The 23,257-nt window shown below is 39.3% G+C and overlaps 1 protein-coding gene across 2 annotated transcripts in view; it reads left to right on the top strand.

Moving 5' to 3' along the window:
- LOC136886804 (uncharacterized) overlaps nt 1-23,257 on the top strand; it is a 225,199-nt gene that overhangs the window by 168,948 nt on the left and 32,994 nt on the right. The gene's annotated exons all lie outside the window — the stretch shown is intronic.

Raw genomic sequence — 23,257 nt, 5'->3', positions numbered from 1 at the left:
TCTTTATCTGCCACGTGATACCTGTTTTAGCTGTACTCCGGCTGAAAACACCAGGGTTACCAATGTTATTCATCATATTTTTTCCTCTTAAAATTCAATCTGAAATAGAATGAATATGACTACCACTGCCCCAAATATCTATTTATCTACTTTGATGAATCTTTCATATAGTTATCCTCTGTGAGCGGGGGCGGTAGAATAACACCCACGGTATCCGCCTGCCTGTCGTAAGAGGCGACTAGAAGGGGCACCAGGGGCTCTGAATTTTGTAGCGTGGGTTGGCGACTACGGGGCCCTTAGCTGAGTCCCGGCATTGCTTCCACCTACTTGTGCCAGGCTCCTCACTTTCATCTACCCTATTCGACCTCGCTTGGTCAACTCGTGTTCTTTTCCGACCCCGACGTTATTAGAGCACTCGAGGCCTAGGGATTCCTTCATTTCACACCCTTCATGGCCTTTGTCTTCCTTTGGCCGATATCTTCATTTTTCGAAGTGTCGGAACACTTCAGTTTTTTTCTCTCTGATTAGTTTTAATAGAGGATGGTTACCTAGTTGTACTTCCTCTTAAAACAATAATCACCACCACCACCACCTTTCATATAGTGTGCTGTCACTAACAAGTAGCTCTCATTTTTAATTGAAGTCCACCCATCCATTGTCAATACAACCGCTTCTGGAGACGACATTACAAGCATAACACAAGCCTGCGAAGTGTTGAAAGTTTTCAAAGATTGTACTGAGAAAATGAGCCGTGAAAGACTGGTCACTGCGTCAAAAGTTATACTCCTCATTCGGCCATTGAAAAGATGGTGTTGCAGATTTGCCAATAACTCTGAAATTCGTGGTGATGTGAAACAGATGGCCGAGAAGCTAGTGGAAGAGCTAAATCGTCGTTCTTAAAGCACTCTGGGAGAGACGATTCCAGCGTCAGGTCTTTAAAAATGATGTAAAGTCCATTCATTTTGATTTATTATTTAATTAGTCTACCCCAAGTGCAGTTTTGTTTAATTAATTAAGTGTTGTGTATGAGATGAGCACTACTGCAAGGAAAATACTCTTTCAGGTGTGGATTCAGCGCACTTTTTACTTCCAGATTCTCAAGGCAAGCATTTTATTTGCATGTCTGCTGTGCTCACTCTGTCGGATTGTCAGTGTCTTTGTAGGCTTATATCTTTAATGGTGTAATAACACAATTGACAGGTAGGATGGGACTGGGAGTATTTAAGGAGGAAATGAATGACGTAGCTAGAGAAGAGAGAGAGTGAGCGAGCGACAGACAAATCGAATGAGTTGTGAATGATATGAAGTTGTTTGAACTGTGAATGATGTGAAGTGTGAGAACTGTGAAGTGTTTGAACTACCAGTTCATTGAAATTGAGTGGTCAGTTCACACTTCATAAGAGTGAAGCGTTCATTATGAACGACTCATTCACAAGCTACCCATCACTATACGAAAGGAATAGGCAGTTGTGTTTATGTTTCGTAGATCTAGAGAAAGCATATGACAGGGTATCGAGGGAAAAGATGTTCGCTATACTGGGGGACTATGGAATTAAAGGTAGATTATTAAAATCAATCAGAGGCATTTATGTTGACAATTGGGCGTCAGTGAGAATTGATGGTAGAATGAGTTCTTGGTTCAGGGTACTTACAGGGGTTAGACAAGGCTATAATCTTTCACCTTTGCTGTTCATAGTTTACATGGATCATCTGCTGAAAGGTATAAAATGGCGGGAGGGATTCAGTTAGGTGGAAATGTAGTAAGTAGTCTGGCCTATGCTGACGACTTAATGGCAGATTGTGCTGAAAGCCTGCAGTCTAATATCTTGGAACTTGAAAATAGGTGCAATGAGTATGGTATGAAAATTAGCCTCTCGAAGACTAAACTGATGTCAGTAGGTAAGAAATTCAACAGAATTGAATGTCAGATTGGTGATACAAAGCTAGAACAGGTCGATAATTTCAAGTATTTAGGTAGTGTGTGTTCTCCCAGGATGGTAATATAGTAAGTGAGATTGAATCAAGCTGTAGTAAAGCTAATGCAGTGAGCTTGCAGTTGTGATCAACAGTATTCTGTAAGAAGGAAGTCAGCTCCCAGACGAAACTATCTTTACATCGGTCTGTTTACAGACCTACTTTGCTTTACGGGAATGAAAGCTGCGTGGACTCAGATATCTTATAAGTTAGAAGTAACAGACATGAAAGTAGCGAGAATGATTGCTGGTACAAACAGGTGGGAACAATGGCTGGAGGGTACTGGGAATGAGGAGATAAAGGCTAATTTTGGAATGAATTCGATGGATGAAGCTGTACGCATAAACTGGCTTCGGTGCTGGGGTCATGTGAGCCGAATTGAGGAAGATAGATTACCCAGGAGAATAATGGACTCTGTTATGGAGGGTAAGAGAAGTAGAGGTAGACCAAGATGACGATGGTTAGACTCGGTTTCTAATGATTTAAAGATAAGAGGTATAGAACTAAATGAGGCCACTACACTAGTTGCAAATAAAGGATTGTGGCGACGTTTAGTAAATTCACAGAGGCTTGCAGACTGTATGCTGAAAGGCTTAACAGTCTATAATGATGGACGGTCGGACGGACGGATTTTCCAGGAATAATTAATGAACAAGGGGAGTGTGTATGTGAGGATTTCCAAAAGGCAGAAGTATTCAGTCAACAGTATGTAAAGATTGTTGGTTACAAGGATAATGTCCAGATAGAGAGGAGTCTAATATTAAAGAAGTATTAAAATTTACATATGATAACAATGACATTTACAATAAGATACAAAAGTTGAAAACTAGAAAAGCAGCTGGAATTAATGAGATTTCTGGGGATGTATATAAGACAATGTGTTGGGAAATAGTACCATATCTGAAGTACTTATCTGATTTTTGTTTGGTCGAAGGAGCTATACCAAATGAATGGAGAGTTGCTATAGTAGCCCTTGTGTATAAAGGGAAGGGTGATAGACATAAAGCTGAAAATTACAGGCCAGTCAGTTTGACATGCGTTGTGTGTAAGCTTTGGAAAGGCATTCTATCTGATTAGACATGTTTGCAAACTTAATAACTGGTTTGACAAAAGGCAGTTGGGGTTTAGGAAAGGTTATTCCACTGAAGCTCAACTTGTAGGATTCCAGCAAGATATTGCAGATATCTTTGGGATTCAGGAGGTCAAATGGACTGTATCGCGATTGACCTGTCTAGAGCATTTGATAGGGTGGATCATGGGAGACTACTGGCAAAAATGAGTGCAATTGGGACTAGAAAAAAGAGTGATTGAATGGGTTGCTATATTTCTAGAAAATAGATCTCAGAGAATTAGAGTAGGCAAAGCTTTATCTGACCCTGTAATAATTAAGAGGGGAATTCCTCAAGGCAGTATTATTGGACCTTAATGTTTCCTTATATATATATAAATGATATGAGTAAACAAGTGGAAACAGAGGTAAGGTTTTTTGTGGATGATGTTATTCTGTATACAGTAATAAATAAGTTACAAGATTGTGAGCAACTGCAATGTGACCTCGATAATGTTGTGAGATGGACAACAGGCAATGGTATGTTGATAAACGGGGTTAAAAGTCAGGTTGTGAATTTCACAAATAGGAAAAGTCCTCTCAGTTTTAATTACTGCTTTGATGGGGTGAAAGTTCCTTTTGGGGATCATAGTAAGTATCTAGGTGTTATTATAAAGAAAGATCTTCATTGGGGTAGTCATATAAATATGATTGTAAATAAAGGGTACAGATCTCTGCACATGGTTATAAGGGTGTTTAATGGTTGTAGTAAGGATGTAAAGTAGATGGCATATAAATCTCTGGTAAGGCCCCAACTAGAGTATGGTTCCAGTGTATGGGACCCTCACCAGGATTACCTGATTCAAGAACTGGAATAAATCCAGAGAAAAGCAGCTCCATTTTGTTCTGGGTGATTTCCGACAAAAGAGTAACGTTACAAAAATATTGCAAAGTTTGGGGTGGGAAGAATTGGGAGAAAGAAGACGAGCTGTTCAACTAAGTGGTATGTTGATTCCCATAGGGAACCTGAAATATTTGTTCCGAATGTGTAAATTTTAATACCGATATTAATGGTCCGTTATTGGACATTATAAATTTTCCAGCTAACTCATTCCTGGTTGCCAGGTTTTAGGTTCCCTATGGGAATTAACATCTATATTATCTAATGGCCAAGTAGGCATCAATTTTTTGGTAAAGGGACGAAGTCTCTCCTAGCGCATTGGCACTTCCGGTGGCTCCAGGCAGCCTACACAGTGGCTTCCACAGTATGCACTAGCCAGCGTCTTGGTGGGTGTGCTAGCTACCAACTGATGAGTCCAACCTAGCACACGGGGGCGGAACGCTCGCAACCAAGAATGAGTTAGCTGGAAAATTTATGATGTCCAATAATGGACCATTAATAAGTGGTATGTTCCGCTCTGTCAGCGGAAAGATGGCATGGAATGACATTAGTAGACGAATAAGTTCGAGGGGCATCTTTAAAAGTAGGAAAGATCACAATATGAAGATAAAGTTGGAATTCAAGAGGAATAGGAAGGGGAGTTAGGAATTGGAATAACTTACCAAGGGAGATGTTCAATAAATTTCCGGTTTCTTTGAAATCATATAAGAAAAGGCTAGGAAAACAACAGATAGGGAATCTGCCACCTGGGTGACTGCCCAAAATGCAGATTAGTATTGATTGATTGATTGATTGATTGAATATGAAATATTATATTATTATACTCTCATATTGTAAATAAAACTTAAATTGAAAAATACACCAAAATATCCACTGACATAAGCATGAAAAAAACTAGATTCCCCAGTGCCCACCAGGAGTTAAAATTCACCCACTCGTGAAGAGTTAAAAAAAACCTGGATTTAGTGGGAAAACCACAGTGTTGGCAACTATGCATTTGAGACATGATCCCATTGTGTCGACCGAAGGCTCCAATGCAGTATCTGCATCTCCATCACGTAGAGTGCCTGTTCGTACCTTGATATTGCATGCTAGCGCTTGGTTCCACAGACGGTAACAGAACAAATTACATTCTTGTATATTTTTGTTTGAAGCCTTTTGGGCATCCACGATCATAAAAGACATTTCATTCAAGTTGTCTTAATTCTAGTACAGACATTGATAAGGATATCACCACTGCAACTAATGTCTGAACGAAGATAGTTGAATTACCGAGCAAGTTGACCGTGCGGTTGGGGGCGCACAGCTATGAGCTTGCATTTGGGAGATAGTGAGTTTGAACCCTAGTGTTGGCAGCCCTGAAGATCTTTTTCCATGGTTTCGCATTTTCACACCAGGCAAATTCTGGGGCTGTACCTTAATTAAGGCCACGGCCACTTCCTTCCTACTCCTACCCCTTTCCTATCCCATCATCGCCATAAAACCTATCTGTGTCAGTGCGACGTAAAACAAAAAATACTTGAATATTGTAGTTTTCATTAGTTGTTCATCACTAGGGAAATAATTTTTAGGCACTAATAGGTTAGAATGCATTTACACAAGTCACAAGTATCATCTAGCCTGCTGTACAGTTATTTAAGTGAGTTGCATGAATTTTAGGGGTTTTTATAATCGAGACCCTTAATATTTTTGTAAATCTCGCCGCAGAACCATTGTGTGGGCTAGATGATACGAGACTTGGTTAAATACACTTGCATTTGAACCTATGAATTTCTAAAAACCCTTCCCTATTCATCACCGATGCGGAGGGTATCCTTAGTCTGCAGTCCACTTTCCATTTACTCTGTCTTCTGAGTATTGAGCCTCATTCTGTTGATCTCAAACTGGATCTTACACTGTTATACCTGCTGCTGGAATGCCATGTGATTTTCTGACTCTAGAAGAACATCGTCAGCATGGAGAGGAGACCATGGGTGGGGTGTTAGAAAATCAGTGGTTATTACGCCTATGAAGAGAATAAATAATTGTGGCAAGAGAGCTGTTCCTGTGTAGACTCTTATGCTGATAGCAAGGGGTACTGAAACTCCAACTGGAAAATGAACAATGTTGTTGACATTATGATGCAAAGTTTTGTCTATTCATTGTGGGCACCAGGTGAGTTGACCGGGCAGTTAGGAGTGCGCATCTGTGAGCTTGCATCCGGAAGATAGTGGGTTCGAGCCTGCGACTTCAGATGGTCACAAATACATGGATGATGATCTTGAATATCTCTAGGGTGTAGGGTAATAAGCTTACTTTGACAGCATAACATATAGGTTCTGGGAAATGGAGATTGGCATTCGGTTTCCCCATTAAAATGTGAGGTTATCTGGTCTACTTATTGAAATGAAACAATTGTATTGATACTAAACGAAATATATTCTTTAAAAATTGACTTTAACGAGTGAGATTTACTGTGATAATTCAAAAGATTATATAATACTCTGACATTATAACTGAAGCAAACTGTAAGCATTAAATTGGAAATCTTCTTGACCGTACTTTTAAAAGCTATACAAGAAATTTATCGCTCACTGTTTACTAGACTGTACCTCGAACACTTTGAGTGTTATTATGATTTATTCCTTTGAGTTGGTATCAGCTGTAGTTATCTCAAACCTAATTTTGTGATGTATCCTTTTAGTTTCACAAACAAGATATAGTATGGCTTGAAATTATATTCACATTTCACAATCAACTTTACAAGTAATTCACCGATAACTGTTAGTCTGCATAACGACGACTCAATATTCCTATAAATTCTGTCATATCAGTGATTATATTATTATTGTTTATATATGCTGCTTATGTTTTCCAATTGGAGTGTGGCTAATGTACTACTTTAAATTTCTGAAGTTATAAGTACCGACAATATTCCCTTCCTTATCTTCTGAAGAAAATGCACACTTCCCGATACGGTTGACAATCGTGAAATACCCGATACAAAAGAAAGAATTTATACATATTTTCTGCCTCTGCAGATGATGGGAAAGAAACTTTGAGTAGCACCTTGTCACTCAAACTGAGTTTGTCCAATTTTGCCCGTATTAAGTTACATATCTTAATAGATCACTTTTTACGTCTAACTCACTACTGCCATTAATTACTCTATTAACTATGACTACGTCATTACTTAACCCAATCACTGCCAAACCCGTACGTTTTGGTGCCATGTGTACTTCACCGATCTCACAAATGAACGCGATATAATGTCATGCTTTGAGTTTCCGTTGAAATAATCAAAGAAGTTCTGTACTTCAGATATACCACTCCATTTCGCGTGTTTTGATAGTGATCTGGTGTTATTTCAGCTTCGTTGGAGTGGGACATCTTTCCTGCTTACGTGTAGCCATCATGGCATCTTGAAGTATACATTCATCTCTTGTTGATGAAGAAATTGAATGTTTCCTCATAAATAGTGATTCTGGTGAGCTATATTTTGATAATGAAGGTGGAGAATATCTAAGTGGCGACATTGAACTACAAGAAAGTGCGAGACAAAGTAGTAATGATGAGTCTCATGCGGAATTTTCACCCCTTCCTCAGATCAATTATTTTTTACCCCAAATGTAAATGATTTTGATAACACCAGTTCTGGATCAAGAATTTTATATTATATTTCAGTAATAGTATCACCGAGCGGAGTAGCTGCACGTAGTAACATGCTACGGCTATGGAGCCAAGCTCTGCACTCGGGAGGCGAGTGGATTCGAACCTCATCGTCAGCTGTCTTGCGAATTTCTTTCCTTTTCTTTTTCCCTTAAGCACTCCCAAAGTAAATGCCGGGACAGTTCCTATTCTTAAGACACAGCCAATTCCTTCCACTTCTGTACCCAGTTTCATTCATCATCATCATCATTCATTTCATATTCATTACCTTCTCAACAGAGGTTTGCATCGGGAAGGGCATCCGGTCATAAAATATGGTGTAAAATATAATCTCACTTCTTCCCCAACATCGTATTGGGCTGCAGGACTAAGGGGACGATATGCATTCCATTAATAGTATCAGTAAATATGTATCTGTCAAAGTGCTCCTTTCTTAAAAAAAACCTGGCCCACAGGGCTCTGCTGGTCATCAAAACTCGGCAGTGAAAAGGTTAATATATCTCACTTAACATTACTTAGGTCACAATCACACTGTACTCTTAAATCTACTTTCACTACAGAACTACTTACAATACTTACCTGTTCAACTTCTATCTTCAACCTGTCCATGTGACCCACTTTATCCAATCCCCTGAGAGTTTAAAATACTCTGGCTCGATGACAACTGAATAACATTCATATTCGGCCTATCATTATCTCTCTAATAACTCAAATCCTCACACCTCCCATTTTCGGATTGTCTCTGGTTACTCTGCTGATCTTACCACTATTGACATTACTATTAATCCTCTGTTGATCATGATTACTACCTCTCCTCTGATGCTTGTCTGACGTTTTTTCCTCTCCCTTTACTGCTCTACTTTTACTAAACATAATGCATTCTTTCTCACACTCTTGTAAATTTTCATCCCAAAACTTGTCAATGAACTTCTCTTTAAATTCTCCTAAATTAGACACGTTATTCCGATACACTTGAAACCATATTTTACTTTTACCGATAATAACATTCGACAAGATCTCCACATATTCCATTCAATAATATTATTCCTCAACTTACTTGCAAATCTTTTCTCAACTAGTTGTACATATTCCGTAGGGTTGAACTTTTTCTCCAGAAAACCTTGGTAAATCTTGATCCCTACTGAACAAACCTCTCGCTACTATCACGTCTTCCGCCATCTGACCTCTAAATTCTTGCCTATCACACTCTGGCAATTCAAAACTTCTTTCTCCGCTACTCTCAGCATTCCATTTCACTATTCTCACTTCCTGTAATTTTTCTTCTTTCTCCGTCACCTCCTATGATAGCGTTTCCTGTTTGTTCTGTAGTTCACTAACGCCCCCAAGTTTGCTTTCAATCTGCTTGATACTACTAACACGTTGCCTCGTCTCTTGCCCAACTGCATTGTAAATCTTGTCCAATCTTTTCTCGACCACCTCAAGAAATTCTTCCCGATTACTAGAATTCTTATTGTCTAACTGTAGGATGTTGTTACTGTTCTCTGTACCTGTCTCCTTGACTTGTTTGGTCTGAGTGTGAGGATCGCTCCAACTCAACTCCATTCACCTCCAATTTCAACACACTCTTTATTTGACTTACTTTCTAACTTACAGTAGATGTTCGATCTATTACCTCTAATATCTTAGAATCTATTTTGCTTATGATCGCATTTAAACTTTCGTTATTACTGTCAATCTTTTGCTCCATCTTGCTAAAGCTACCAGTCACTTCCCCCGTCTGTTTCGTATTATTTTCGTTACAACTAATCATTTCCCTGAGCTCGTTCATTCTGGCCATCAGCAAATTAAGAAGTTGTCGGTCCATCCCCCCTGAGACTTCCTTTTGAGTTTCAGTGTGTTTCTCAACTTCTGCATTTTCCTGAATTACCTCAGACCTTCCATCGTGTTCACCTGCTCCCTATTCTCAACCTCACATTGGATGTTCGTAGAAGCAATAGCCTCCTTGTCATGTGACTTGCTATTATCTTCCTTGTCCATCTTTGGTTCTCTAGTAATTGTACACGATCTCACATTGATTTCCTTCTTCAAATCCTTTGACATGTCCCCAAAATACAAATATATAAGACAAAATTACACTTGTCACATTTACCGGTTATAATTCCATTGGCTTACATGTGCATACTTTTCCCCAAAATGAGCCTATAGTTTGCTGTAATTCGGAACAAGTTCTGAATTTATTTGAGTCCCGCGTTGCGGTGACACTTGGTGATTAATAATGGTCACAAATACATGTAGCTATACATGTGGATGATAATCTTGAATATTCTAGGGTGTAGGGTAATAAGCTTACTTTGACAGCATAACATATAGGTTCTGGGAAAAAGAGATTGGCGTTTGGGTTCCCCATTAAAATGTGAGGTTATCTAATCTACTTATTGAAATGAAACAATTAATTATATTTGATACTAAACAAAATATATTCTTTGAAAATTGACTTTAACGAGTGAGATTTACTGTGATAATTCAAAAGATTATATAAAACTCTGACATTATAACTGAAGCAAAGTGTAAGCATTAAATTTGAAATCTTCTTCACCGAACATTTAAAAGTTATACAAGAAATTTATCCCTCACTGTTCACTTGACTGTACCTCGAACACTTTGAGTGTTATTACGATGTATTCCTTTGAGTTGTTATCAGCTGTAGTTATCTCAAACCTAATTTTGTGATGTATCCTTTTAGTTTCACAAACAAGATATAGCGTGGCTTGAAATTATATTCACACTTCGCAATCAACTTTACAAGTAATTCACTGATAACTGTTAGTCTGCATTAGGACGATTCAATATTCGGCTGTCACCTAACTGACACAAGAACTCAACTGAACAGATACACAAAACACACTCCAAACATATAATTCATTTGGTCACTGACGATTTTGTATCCATATCACTGTTCCCCACTCGTCTCCTTCCTGTTGACTCCAATTGACTTCATGGCAAGTCTTCCCATTCATTTCCTTCTAACCAACTGCTTCCAACCAACTGAACTATCCAACTGACTCACTGACCATCTGTGGCCTCACCATCCAAATGACTCTTCACTACCATCTCACTACAACACTCCATGGCAAGGCTCTCCATCCAAATGACTGCCGCTATAGTATACAGCTCATATATATAGCCATTAGTTGATACCTAGTATAACACCAGCGTCAGAGCTCAGAATAGATATGATGCCACTCCAATCCAGCTACAAATGTTACATATTATGTTGAAATAGCCCAGGCACACTAGGGACTCCCTAAATATGATCTTATCTCTAAATACATGCAATGACAGAGCGATGACTCGACAGTTACGTTAGCAGTATTACACCATATGTTGCAATGTCAAAGGATACAATAAATTAATTACAATGCAGCAAGCAATAATTAATTAATATATAGCAACCAAGCTCGATAGCTGCAGTCGCTTAAATGCTGCCAGTATCCAATAATCGGGAGATGGTGGGTTTCAAACCCTACTGTCGGCAGCCCTGAAGATGGTTTTCCGTGGTTTCCCATTTTCACACCAGGCAAATGCTGGGGCTGTACCTTAATTAAGGCCACAGTCACTTCCTTCCCATTCCTAGGCCTTCCCTATCCCATCGTCGTCATAAGACCTATCTGTGTTGGTGCGACGTAAAGCAAATAGCAAAATAAAAATAAAAAAATAAAAAAAAATACATAGCAAAAACATATTATAGAATTGAATCAAACAATAATAATAGTTACAATAATAGTACAGTGGAACCTTGGATTGCGAGCATAATTCGTTCCAGCAACATGCTTGTAATCCAAAGAGCTCGTATATTAAAGCAAGTTTTCCCATAAGAAACAATTGAAACGCGGATGATTCGGCCACAACACAAAAATACTTATTCGCATACCATTTCTAAAACAAAATATAGTGTAACACAAATTAAAGTGCACTTTTCCTTACAATAGAATTATTGTTGGTATGAGGGAGACGAGAGATGAGAAGAGTTACTGTGTAGCACGAATTTCACTAACGGAATCACTGCTATCTGTTGGCTTATTGGAATTGGTTTCTTTTTGTGCAGCTTTAACGAGGAACCTGTCCAGTGACTGTTGCTTTTGTCTCTTTTTGAGGATTTCACGAAAATGTGACATTGCATTGTCATTGAACTGATTCATCGCTCGCACTGCTACAGCCTTATTCGGGTGGCGATTTTCTACAAAATTTTGCACCGTTTCCCACATTTTGCACTTCTCCCGAATCTCAAATGAAGTGAGAGATTCCATTGCCTTTTCCTCCTCCTCTTCCCCGGACGAGATCTCCATAACCTCCACCTGTTGTTCGCGATGCAGGTCCATCAGTTCGTTGGTGGTCAGTTCCTGGCTATGTTCTTCCACCAGCTCTTGAACGTCCACGTCATTGACCTCCAGCCCCATAGTCTTCCCTAAGGACACAATTTCATCGACAATCGGCGGCTCATCACCAACAATCCCCTCAAAGTCACGTCCAAGAACATAGTCAGGCCACAGCTTTCCCCAAGCGGAAGTGAAAGTTCTCTTGGTGACTCCATCCCAGGCTTTATCGATGATCTTCAGGCAGTTCACGATGGGGAAATGATTTCTCCCAAACTCTCGGAGGGTAAGGTTTGTTCCTTCGGTCACTTCGAAGCATCGCTGAAATAATGCTTTGGTGTGTATCTTCTTGAAGTGCGAAATGACTTGCTGATCCTTAGGCTGGGGTAATGGAATAGTGTTGGGAGGAAGGAACTTAACGTTAACGAACTTGAATTCCTCCAGTAAGTCGGCCTCAAGGAGGATGAGCCAGGAACATTGCCCATAACCAGCAGGACTTTAAATGGCCGATTATTTTCTGAAAGGTATTTCTTCACTACAGGACCAAAGACCTCGTTCATCCTTTCAGCAGAGGAACAGGGGAGGGGAAAATGTAGGCACACGTGATGCTCCTATTGCGGAACCTCACTCGGTTATCAAGTTACAATTTATTTAAAATGTTTGCTCATCTTGCAAAACACTCGTAGACCAAGTTACTCACATTCCGAGGTTTCACTGTAATAATAATAATAATAATAATACAGTTACTACAATAACTACAACAACAATAATAATAATAATAATACAGATAACAATAACAACAACAGTGATGATGATGATGATGATGATGATAATAGTAATACAAACAAAATAATTATAATACAGATGAATGCTTCTAACAGGATTTGAACCATTACAAGCCCTACTGTTGGCAGCCCTGAAGATGGTTTTGCGTGGTTTCCCATTTTCACACCAGGCAAATGCTGGGGCTGTACCTTAATTAAGGCCACATTCACTTCCTTCCCACTCCTAAGCCTTTCCTATCCCATCGTCGCCGTAAGACCTATCTGTGTCAGTACGACGTAAAACAAATTGTAAAATAAAATTCGATGTAGGCTCCGGGGATGCCATGAAAGCGTGAGGTACACTGTCAAATGCCTTTTCCACATTAAAAAGGCATGATATGTTACGAAACCGGGCATCGAGAACTCTTTCAAAGATCTTTAATATGTGGAGAAGGAAAAATATTAGACAATAATTTTAATCCCTTAACTGGGTTTGACGCTTAAAGGCGTCAACAGCTGTCGCACGAGTATTGGGTTTGACGCCTTTAGGCGTTCTTGTACTTCTAAATGTGTTCTTACGTAGGATTAGCTTCCTATAGGTGTCTGACTATTCTTAACCACTTCTGCCATCTACTATCGTAATTTAAAACAAATTCCATTCATATTAGATGTGATTATTGCTGTCCTATTCCTTTTTATCCGGTCTCGTGCCAGTCGGGTACTTTGCCCCTAGGCGGCAGTCCAACAGCTGTCTCGTGTTGCCTCTTACGGTCCGCGCCAAATTCTTCGTGAAGAATTTATTTGTGTATATGTACATTGAAATAACTAAATTTGTGAGTTGTTATCGTTGTTGTTGTTGTTACTACAATGCAGTTGTTCTGCGAACTCCATTGTCCATGTTCTGATAACATTTGTAAATTGGTCTAAATATGATTGTAAACTGTTCCGTGTGACGTGATAATGGCTTGGTTAGGAAAGACGTTCAGTTATCTGAGAATCCGCTGACCGGATGTAGGAATCACTCAAGAAAACGTTGCGTTGTGTGCCTGTCAAACCAGAGGCCACGGGAAACTGTCTACTACTGTGAGGAATGTGACGTGGCACTTTGGGCTTGCCCTTGCTTCCGTGTTTACCACACTGTGCGCAATTTCTGAATGGCCTATGAACCAGAAAGTATGTAGAACCTATTGATGCATATCTGAATACTTGAAAAATGTCATCATAATAATGAAAGGAACACTTTTAAAATTCACTTTTATATGAACACACTGTGTATATATGTGTATATTTATAGATTTACAAGAAAAACGGTAATAATATAATGCTATTGAATTTCTACTATATCACTCATAATTTAAATAAATCAAGTAAAATATATTTTTCTGTTGAGTATTTACATCTACGCCGGCCCGTGGTGTAGGGGTAGCGTGCCTGCCTCTTACCCGGAGGCCCCGGGTTCGATTCCCAGCCAGGTCAGGGATTTTTACCTGGACCCGAGGGTTGATTCGAGGTTCACTCAGCCTATGTGATTAGAATTGAGGAGCTATGTGAGGGTGAGATAGCAGCCCCGGTCTCGAAAGCCAAGAATAATGGCCAAGAGGATTCATCGTGCTGACTACACGACACCTTGTAATCTGTAGACCTTCGGGCTGGGCAGCGGTCGCTTGGTAGGCCAAGCCCCTTCAAGGGCTGTAGTGCCATGCAGTTTGTTTTTGTATTTAAATCTGCTGCATGCTACTGTACCCATTTCAAAAGTGCGAGTTGCGCTGAAAAATTACCCACTGGCTGGTTGATTTTATGAAACTATTCCCCAGTTAAGGGGTTAATATTTGGTTACATTGCCTTGTCTTTTCCCAGAGGGAACTTGTTATACTGTTCAGCCAGACTGTGGGAACCTCATTTGATCCCTCAATGCAATTGAAGAGGTTCATGAGAATGGAGGTGCCGTGATTACCAAGAATGTTCCATATCATTTACATGTAAGTTGAGGAATAATATTATTGAATGGGAATACGTGGGGATCTTGTCGAATGTTGTTATCGGTAAAAGTAAAATATGATTTCAAGTTTATCGGAATAATATCATTGGGCCCAATTACCTTCTCATTCTTCATTTTTCAAATTGCATTTTCTACTTTTATTGTAGTGATGGATGGTATCGGTCCAAGAACTGGATGAGTGCTCTGTATAGTTGGGTGTGGAAATTCTTCACTGAAGATTTTTGAAAAGTACTCTCTTCAATTTTCTAGAATCACACTTAGATATTGAAGGATTTCATGTTTGTTATCCTTGATGCTTTTGACAAGGCCAACATTTTGCGTTGCTCATACCATGCATTACCAGGCAGTAAATCTTGTTTGCTTCCTGAGGTACCAGCTCTTCATACAGTTGATCATAATGTGCTTATTTTGCTACAGTGACCCGTTGCTTTGCTGCCAACTTCAGGGCAAACATTGCTGATGGTCTGCTTGAGTACAAAATGCCAGCCATGTCTTGAAAACCGCTTCCATTTCCTTAACCCATTCACATCCTATTTAAATACCATAGCAGTTCGCTGAGAAATTTAAATCCCGCACTACGGCAGTCATCTGCACAGTAACTTTTCCAATAATTTATCACTAACCCCGCTGTATTCACTAAACATATCTACAACAGGGATATTGTCACTTTTTGCCCAGTTCCAGTCATTCAAGTTAGTCTGCGCCAAGGTACGAACTCGTTTCAGAAGACTGGGCCCACTGTCGTCATTTGTATCACTTTCCGTGTCATCAACGCTATTACTCGCATCACTTGAACTCGAACTAAGACCTTCAGGGTCTATTTCGTCGTTACAAACATCACTGTCTTCATAATCACTCTCTAAAACACTATTAGTTTTCGTATTCCATCTTCATCAACACTAACACATCTGTTTGACGCCATGATTGCAACTGATGTGAGCGAAATAAGATGAACAAAGATACTTTTATCTCTTGTTCCAGATGTGAGTGATAACCTGAGCACGGAGTGTGGGAAATAACCAAAGCCACATGTCTAAACTTCAGCTCAGAATGCATACAAATGGCATCTGTGAGTTAGTAACTGAACTACATGTATTGATATACAGCAGCGCATCGCCGCGAGCTGAGCCCATCATTGGATTCATATGCCACGCATAACTTTTGCGACCTAGGGTCGTCAGATGATGCGATTGGGTTAATGGCTCTCTGTACTTCATCATTCCGCCACCATATCTGCTTGTCTAAAAAGCGCTTCCCTGGTTCAGTTGTCCCTAGTACTTCATGGCATGCTGCATGGATATTAGTGGCTAAGTTATTCCCTACGGATGCCATTAATTGGCTGAAGTCGACTTCCATTTCCTTTGCATCATCATCAGTGAGCTTTTTTTTTTTTCAGTTGCTTAATCGTCATCACTTGATCCTTTCCGATGATGCTGAGGGGCAATGCAGTCTGATAGAATAACCGTTGTATTTATCACTAACTTCAAGTCTTGTTGGGAAATTTCCCAGTAGTTGATTTTAATTGAATGCTCTCCACTGTTGTAGGTATCCTCCTCAGTCCTGAGGGTAGGTTTGAATTTTATTTTTTTGTTTTTTTATACTTATTCTGGTGCTAAATAATGTTCATAACCCTAGGAAAATGATTAAAAAAAATCTTTGACCAAATCTTCATTCGAAACTTTAGTGTATCCTACAGGAGACATTAGGTCTTAGTCACTTAAAATCTGGTGTTCTTACATAATTATATTTTTATTATCATTGACATTCAGTGAGCCTTGTTTACAAGAAAATTGAGGGAGAAGATAATCTAATAAACACTTTTCTTAAAATTTGAAGTACTGTCTGTACTTTTATGCCTGTACTTGATGTATTGAAGTCCATTTTCTTAGCACTTGACACCTATCATTACACACACTCTTGGTGACTAAATTAATGCTTCTTACATTTACAATTCCTGAAACAACTTGAAGCACTGTCTTTCTTCTTGCATACAGAGATAGACTGCACAAGTTGAACATGTTATTCTTGCAGAATTGGCTTTACAACCTGGCATTCTGCATCTATTTTCGGATGATAGTCTTGGGATCTCTGGAAGATGCAAGACGATCTTCGTCCTCAGGTGACGAGAAGGTAGTGGTGTCCTTGCGTTGTACCTCATTTTCTTGGGAGAAGGTTCACTGGGCTCGTATTCTGAGGTATCCTGTTCATCAACTGATATACAAATTAAATAATCTGCCAATTCCGTTCGAAAACCCAAGTAGTCAAGTAGGCCTACATCCTTCTTTGGAGTTTTCAAGGCAAGTTGGTGTCTTTTATATTCTATCCAACTTGCTGCTATCACAAAATCAATAAAATGCATCATCATTCTGATGGTCCATTTTTTAGTTCTTGCAAAAATTCTGTAATAACTAATTATCCTGTCCAAGAGGTCGACTCCTCCCATGAAAGCATTATAATTTTTTTACAGCAAGAGGACGATTTACTGGAATATATTCTTTATCCTTCTTCGACCACCGATGGCAAACATCTTGCGAATCCTTTCCTTCAACGCAGGATGCTAATATAACTGGCTTGTTATTAAACCATTTTAAAATACAAATTTGGCCATTATTTCTCACTTTGTCATCTACAGAACCTCGACCAAGTCTTTTCAGCTCTGCATCAGACTTGAAACTGATGTTTGAAGGGATCTGGGACTTCTTCAGTGTCCCTGTTGCTTGACATTGAGCCTTGCAATGGAGAACATCTAGTAAATGAACTGAGGTAAAATACCGATCCATATACAAAGTACAACCTGGAGGCATATGTTTAGCCAGTCTCACAACTACTCTTCCACCAAGATCTAAATTACTGATGTCAGGATCATTATGATCAGTGATTTGGTGTCCGTGTCCTGCATAAACAAAATAATCCAGCGGTAGACCATCCCGGGCAGTTGCTACGAAACATTTGGGACCACATGGGTTTGGCTTCCCTTTCACATACTGCCTTGCAGGTGCATGGCCGTAGAAGGGAATAATCTGCTCATCGATGGCAACATTAGAAGATCTTTCATTCAGCAAACATGCCGCTTCAATGTATTTCAGAAGAGGTCTCACTTTCCAAAATTTATCTTCAGTACGTTCATTGTCAGAAACCAGTAAATCATCCCTTAATTTTAAATTTCTCCTAATCAAGTTTCTATCCCTCGACATGTTATCTTCGATTTCAGAAACTTTAGTTTTCCGGGCCCAGTACATGCGGATCCGGGGATACTTCAGATAGGACATAACTATTGTAATTCCTAAGAAAGTTGTTGTTTCTGTTCGACCTAAGTTCCTGCCGGTGTCTCTTAGATATCTCTGGTTTGTATGTTGTGTTAGTGTTTTTATGAGATCGTCTGGAATGTATTTGTGGAAGTAGTCCTGTGGCTGTAATTCTATGCCGATAACAGCGTTTTCTTCAAAACGAGGAGCTGGGGGTAAAGGATTGAATGCACCTGATGCCACATTCTTCCAGTAAGTTCTTCTAGATGTATTAGTATCCATAGCTAGAGAAACAGCATCTGCAGGAGGAGGTGTTTCTTGTGGAAATGTTAGTTTCCTTTGTGAGGTCCTGAGGGATGAAGAAGGACAAGAATGTGATGACTCAGGACATATCCGAAATGCATCCTTCGATAGTGAACTGTGTGTGGTAGTCGGAGTTATGGAAATGATAAATGTTTCACAAGAATCTAGATCACTTTCATCAGTAGAAGGTGATAAAGCGTCATCCTGAGGAATATAAGCTGGATCTATTACATCCTCGTCATCGGAAAATAGATCAGTCAGGGACATCTCCATTCAGGTTTTCCATCACAAACTCACTGAAGTGTGGGTCCTCTGCGAAGTAAAGTCAGACTTTGTCAATTGTTGACAGCTGTTTGTTTGCAATTTCTATAATACTATTAATAACATAATAAAGCAATGTTAATATAACAATTATAAAATAATAAGGGGATTAAGTATAGTTAATTGGCAAATTATCGCATAATTTGCTGCTCATATTCAGAATGTAAAGAAAGGAGTATGGAATTGTTGTTGCCTCTGTAACTTCAGTCATGCCCATTATTACTATTAATACTGTTGATGGAATTATTGTTGCCTATAATGACGTATTCATCAATGTATGTTATTGTTGAGGACCAAATGATAGACACACAACTTACATTCATGAAAGTCAAACCGTACTAGCTTATGGCCTAATGTCTCCTACAGGATACACTAGACAAAAGTGAATGTTTCTAGCCTAGAGGATAAGACTAACGCCAAAGTAATATGGTGTTTATAACTATCAGTATCTTAAGTTAAATATTTGGTGGAAATCAGATCTTATGAACGGAAATTGCCAACAATATAATTACATACCAGCACGAACTTCTGCTCCATCCTTCCTCCTAGAAACCGCCATTTTCAAACAGTTGGCATCACTTCGTCAGTACCTCCAGGATGTCCAACTCACTCTCAGAATATAGCGCCAACTGTTGTTAATATCACGCAGTGGTACCAAACTATTGTCATAATTATTCGATGGTCTACCCCTAATTTCAAATGTACATTGTTAGTATCTCCTACAGGAGACATCAGGACTGAGGAGGGTATGAAGTGGGATCGTCTCTTCTTAAAGGAGGTGTTCACTACTGCAAGGTCATGTGTGAGCACAGTCAAGGCCCAATTTCATTGCATGTGCCAAATCTTTGGTCACCATGTTACTATTCATAGCCATTTCTTTCTTGTTTGACATGTCCACTGAAATCACCTCCAGTTGTGACTCGTTTCTCTTATCCAATTGACTCCAGGTGGGTCATTACCTGTAGCGTATGCTTCCTGCTCCACTCCTGATTAATTTCTGCACTATGAACAGCTGTAGGAAGTGAACACTGCAAAACAATCTAACACAAAATATAATTATGTTACATGAAATATATTTACAGTTGAGACACAAAAACATTAATCCTTGTAGTTTTTCATTGTGTGGTACTTTTAAAAATAGATTTCTGGGTAACTTGGTTTTCTCGAACACATTTCTGCCGTAGTAAACTGTTTCCTTTGTACCATCTTTCTTGATCCTCTTTGTTGTTTTCTAGGTAGCTTGTTGATAATGTGCAGTTTACCATTCAAACATCAGGGGCAAAAGATCCACATAGGTCGACGCCCCAAACAAATAGCATTAAAAAAAAACTATTCACACATTCTACAACATCACAAGGAGATGGTTTTCTTCCTTTTTGACTTGTGTTGCGTACTTCCCCAACCAACTCATTGATCACCTGTTTCCGGAAGGTTTTGTACGATGAAATGTCTATGCGATTCGCAGTGCAGTAACCTTTATAGAGGAAAAAGCTGTTGACTATTGTCACTTCCAATAGTCAGAATACAATTTTCATTTCAAGTTTTTCACGACAGAAGCATAGCTTGATGTGTAGTGGTCCGAGCAATCAGCGCCTCCCATCTTTGATGTATAGCCAAAGTATTGAAAGCATCAATACTGTCTGCTAACTGTTCTAAAATACCCACCTCCATGAGCAAAAATGAAGCAGAAGCCATGTTTATTCAATCTATTATCATCAGCATACTGTTATAAATATTTGAGAATAACAGAGTTTGCAAAGTTATTACAGTTCCTGCAAACTATAGTAAATAGGGAAAGACTGTTAGATAGCTCTACAATACTGGAACACTGCACAGTCATCATACGAGCGCTAAAAGTACACGCTATTGTCATGTCTAGTGGAACTGGACATCGGAATGCAAGTCTAATATTTTAGTACCAATATAAATGGTCTGTTACTGGACATTATAAATTTTCCAGTTAACTCATTCTTGGTTGCCAGTGTTTCGCCCCTGTGTACCAGGCTGGGCTCATTAGTTGGTACCTAGCACAGCTACCAAGACGCTGGCTAGTGCATACCATGGAGGCCACTGCGTAGGCTAATTGTAGCCACCGGCAGTGCCAACGCACTACGAGAGACTTTGTTTCAATATTAAAAGTTGATGACTGCTTGGCCATCAGATAATATAGATGTTGATTCCCACGGGGAACCTGAAATACTTGTTCCGAATGAGTAAATTTATAATACCAATATAAATGGTCCGTTATTGGACATTATAAATTTTTAAAAATAAATTTTCCAGCTAACTCATCTCTCATAGTGCGTTGGCACTGTCGGTGGCTACAATTAGCCTACGCAGTGGCCTCCATGGTATGCACTAGCCAGCGTCTTGGTAGGTGTGCTAGGTGCCAACTGATGAGCCCAGCCTGGCACATGGGGGCGAAACGCTGGCAACCAAGAATGAGTTCGCTGGAAAATTTATAATGTCCAATAACGGACCATTTATATTGGTATTATAAATTTGCTCGTTCAGAACAAGTATTTCAGGTTCCCCACGGGAATCAACACCTATATCATAATATTTTAGTGTCGAGCCCCACTCAACATAGGAGTGCAAAAGGTTAAAGCTATCCAAGGATTTCTTCTTCTCATCGTCAGGGCAGTTGGTTTGCAGAACCTAGCATGAGATGACTCGAAGGTTCTCTACACCGACATTAAATGATTAGATATATGTGGTCGGCTTGGGAGATATTATCGCTCAACTTCTCTCTAACCACTACACCAATATCATTTTGCATTGACTTATGGCCATTATAGATAAGCTAGAAACCTTCTGCAGTGTCTCTTGATGATACTCCTTTCCACTTAGTCTCTTGAACACGTGCAATGTTAGTTTGGTGGTTCTAAGGACATTGACTAGCTCACTGTTTCTTCCGGTCATGGTACCAGTGTTGAGTGTGCTAAGATGAAGTTGGATTCAATTCGTTAGCCCAGTTTGTCCCTTGGTGGGTAACCCTCGCCAACTTTCCATGCCGATTGGGCAGAAACCGCACGTGTTGCTTTGGGAGAATGCCCTGGTTCGCTGTTCCAAATCCGGAAATGACGTTGCATGATACAGATCATCATCTTCGTTTCCCAACTCCAGTTTCCCGGGTGTGGTTTACAAGCGCTCGCCATCTCCTTCTGTCTTCATACATCATCTGTTCCAGTACATCCTCCCATTTATGTCCTCTCTCCTCCACATCTGATCTTACAGTCTCTATCCAATGTTTTCTTCATCTTCCCTGTGGTCTTCTTCCTACGAAATTAAGGTCAAAATATTTTCTGGCAGGTCTTTCCCTGTTCATTCTCATTATGTGCCCATACCATTGAAGTCTGCGTTTCTTTATGACACTGGTAATAAGAACCTCAATACCAGCTATTTTCCTATTCACTTCATTTCTGATCTTGTCCTTTCTGGTAGTTTGGTTCATGGTTCTAATGAATCTCATTTCAGTTGCTTGGATTCTACTGAAGTCTTTGTTTAGTAGGGTACATGTCTCTAATGTAGGATGCTAAAAGGTTCGTTTTGTCACCTATTCAATACATATAAATTATACAATTTAGGAATTTATTATTGATTCCACTTGAGACATGTTTCGCCCTTCATTGAGGGCACCATCCGTCAAATTATCTCCTCAAGGCAAGAATCAGGTACCTGGTTAGTAGTTGACATGCACAAATTAACACATATTATTAATACGCATTACAAAAATTAAGTATGAGAAACAGTTGTACAATAGTGATGGTTGAACATATAGGTTTATAGAATAAGAAGTCAGCACCAATGCGTAAAATTAAAATAGTAGAGTTCGGCAGTGGTGCTCTGGAGAACAGTTGACGCAATCATAGGAAAATATAAAGTTTTAAAAATATATACATTATAACAATCAAGGGAGAAAGGGTGTAGTGCTCGGCGTCAATGTTTGTAACCAAAAATTAATGTCAATGGTTGGTAACTATACAGTATTTACATTGTCCAATTGAACAGTTGAGAATTTTACAATTTATATACTTATTTACACAAGAGCAGCTTGGAGAGCAAGGATATCAAAAAATCTAGTACCAAGTGCGTCTTGTTGTTTTAAAGGTTGGAAGAAGAATGTAGCATTGACATTTCAGAAAAATGCAGAGTGGTTTATCTTAGTTAAAATCACCGGGGGTAGGGAAATATTCCATAGCCAAATGAGGTTTTATATGCATCAAGCTGAAAGTTGTCAGGTTGCAGCACCGAGATCGGATTCAAACGCACTGAATACCCATGAGTCTCCATCCACACTGACCAGTCTCCGTACCGATCTCGGTGCTGCAACCAGACAACTTTCAGCTTGATGCATATAAAACCTCATTTGGCTATGGAATATTTCCCTACCCCCAGTGATTTTAACTAAGATAAACCACTCTGCATTTTTCTGAAATGTCAATGCTACATTCTTCTTCCAACCTTTAAAACAACAAGACACACTTGGTACTAGATTTTTTTTTATCCTTGCTCTCCAAGCTGCTCTTGTGTAAATATGTATATAAATTGTAAAATTCTCAACTGTTCAATTGGACAATGTAAATACTGTATAGTTACCAACCATTGACATTAATTTTTGGTTACAAACATTGACGCCGAGCACTACACCTTTTCTCCCTTGATTGTTATAATGTATATATTTTTAAAACTTTATATTTTCCTATGATTGCGTCAACTG

The sequence above is a fragment of the Anabrus simplex genome, chromosome 1 (genome assembly GCF_040414725.1).
Source record: "Anabrus simplex isolate iqAnaSimp1 chromosome 1, ASM4041472v1, whole genome shotgun sequence".
NCBI classification, from domain to species: Eukaryota; Metazoa; Arthropoda; class Insecta; order Orthoptera; family Tettigoniidae; genus Anabrus; species Anabrus simplex.
Note: the sequence above shows the minus strand (reverse complement) of the source record. Positions and strands in the feature narration are given on the sequence as shown.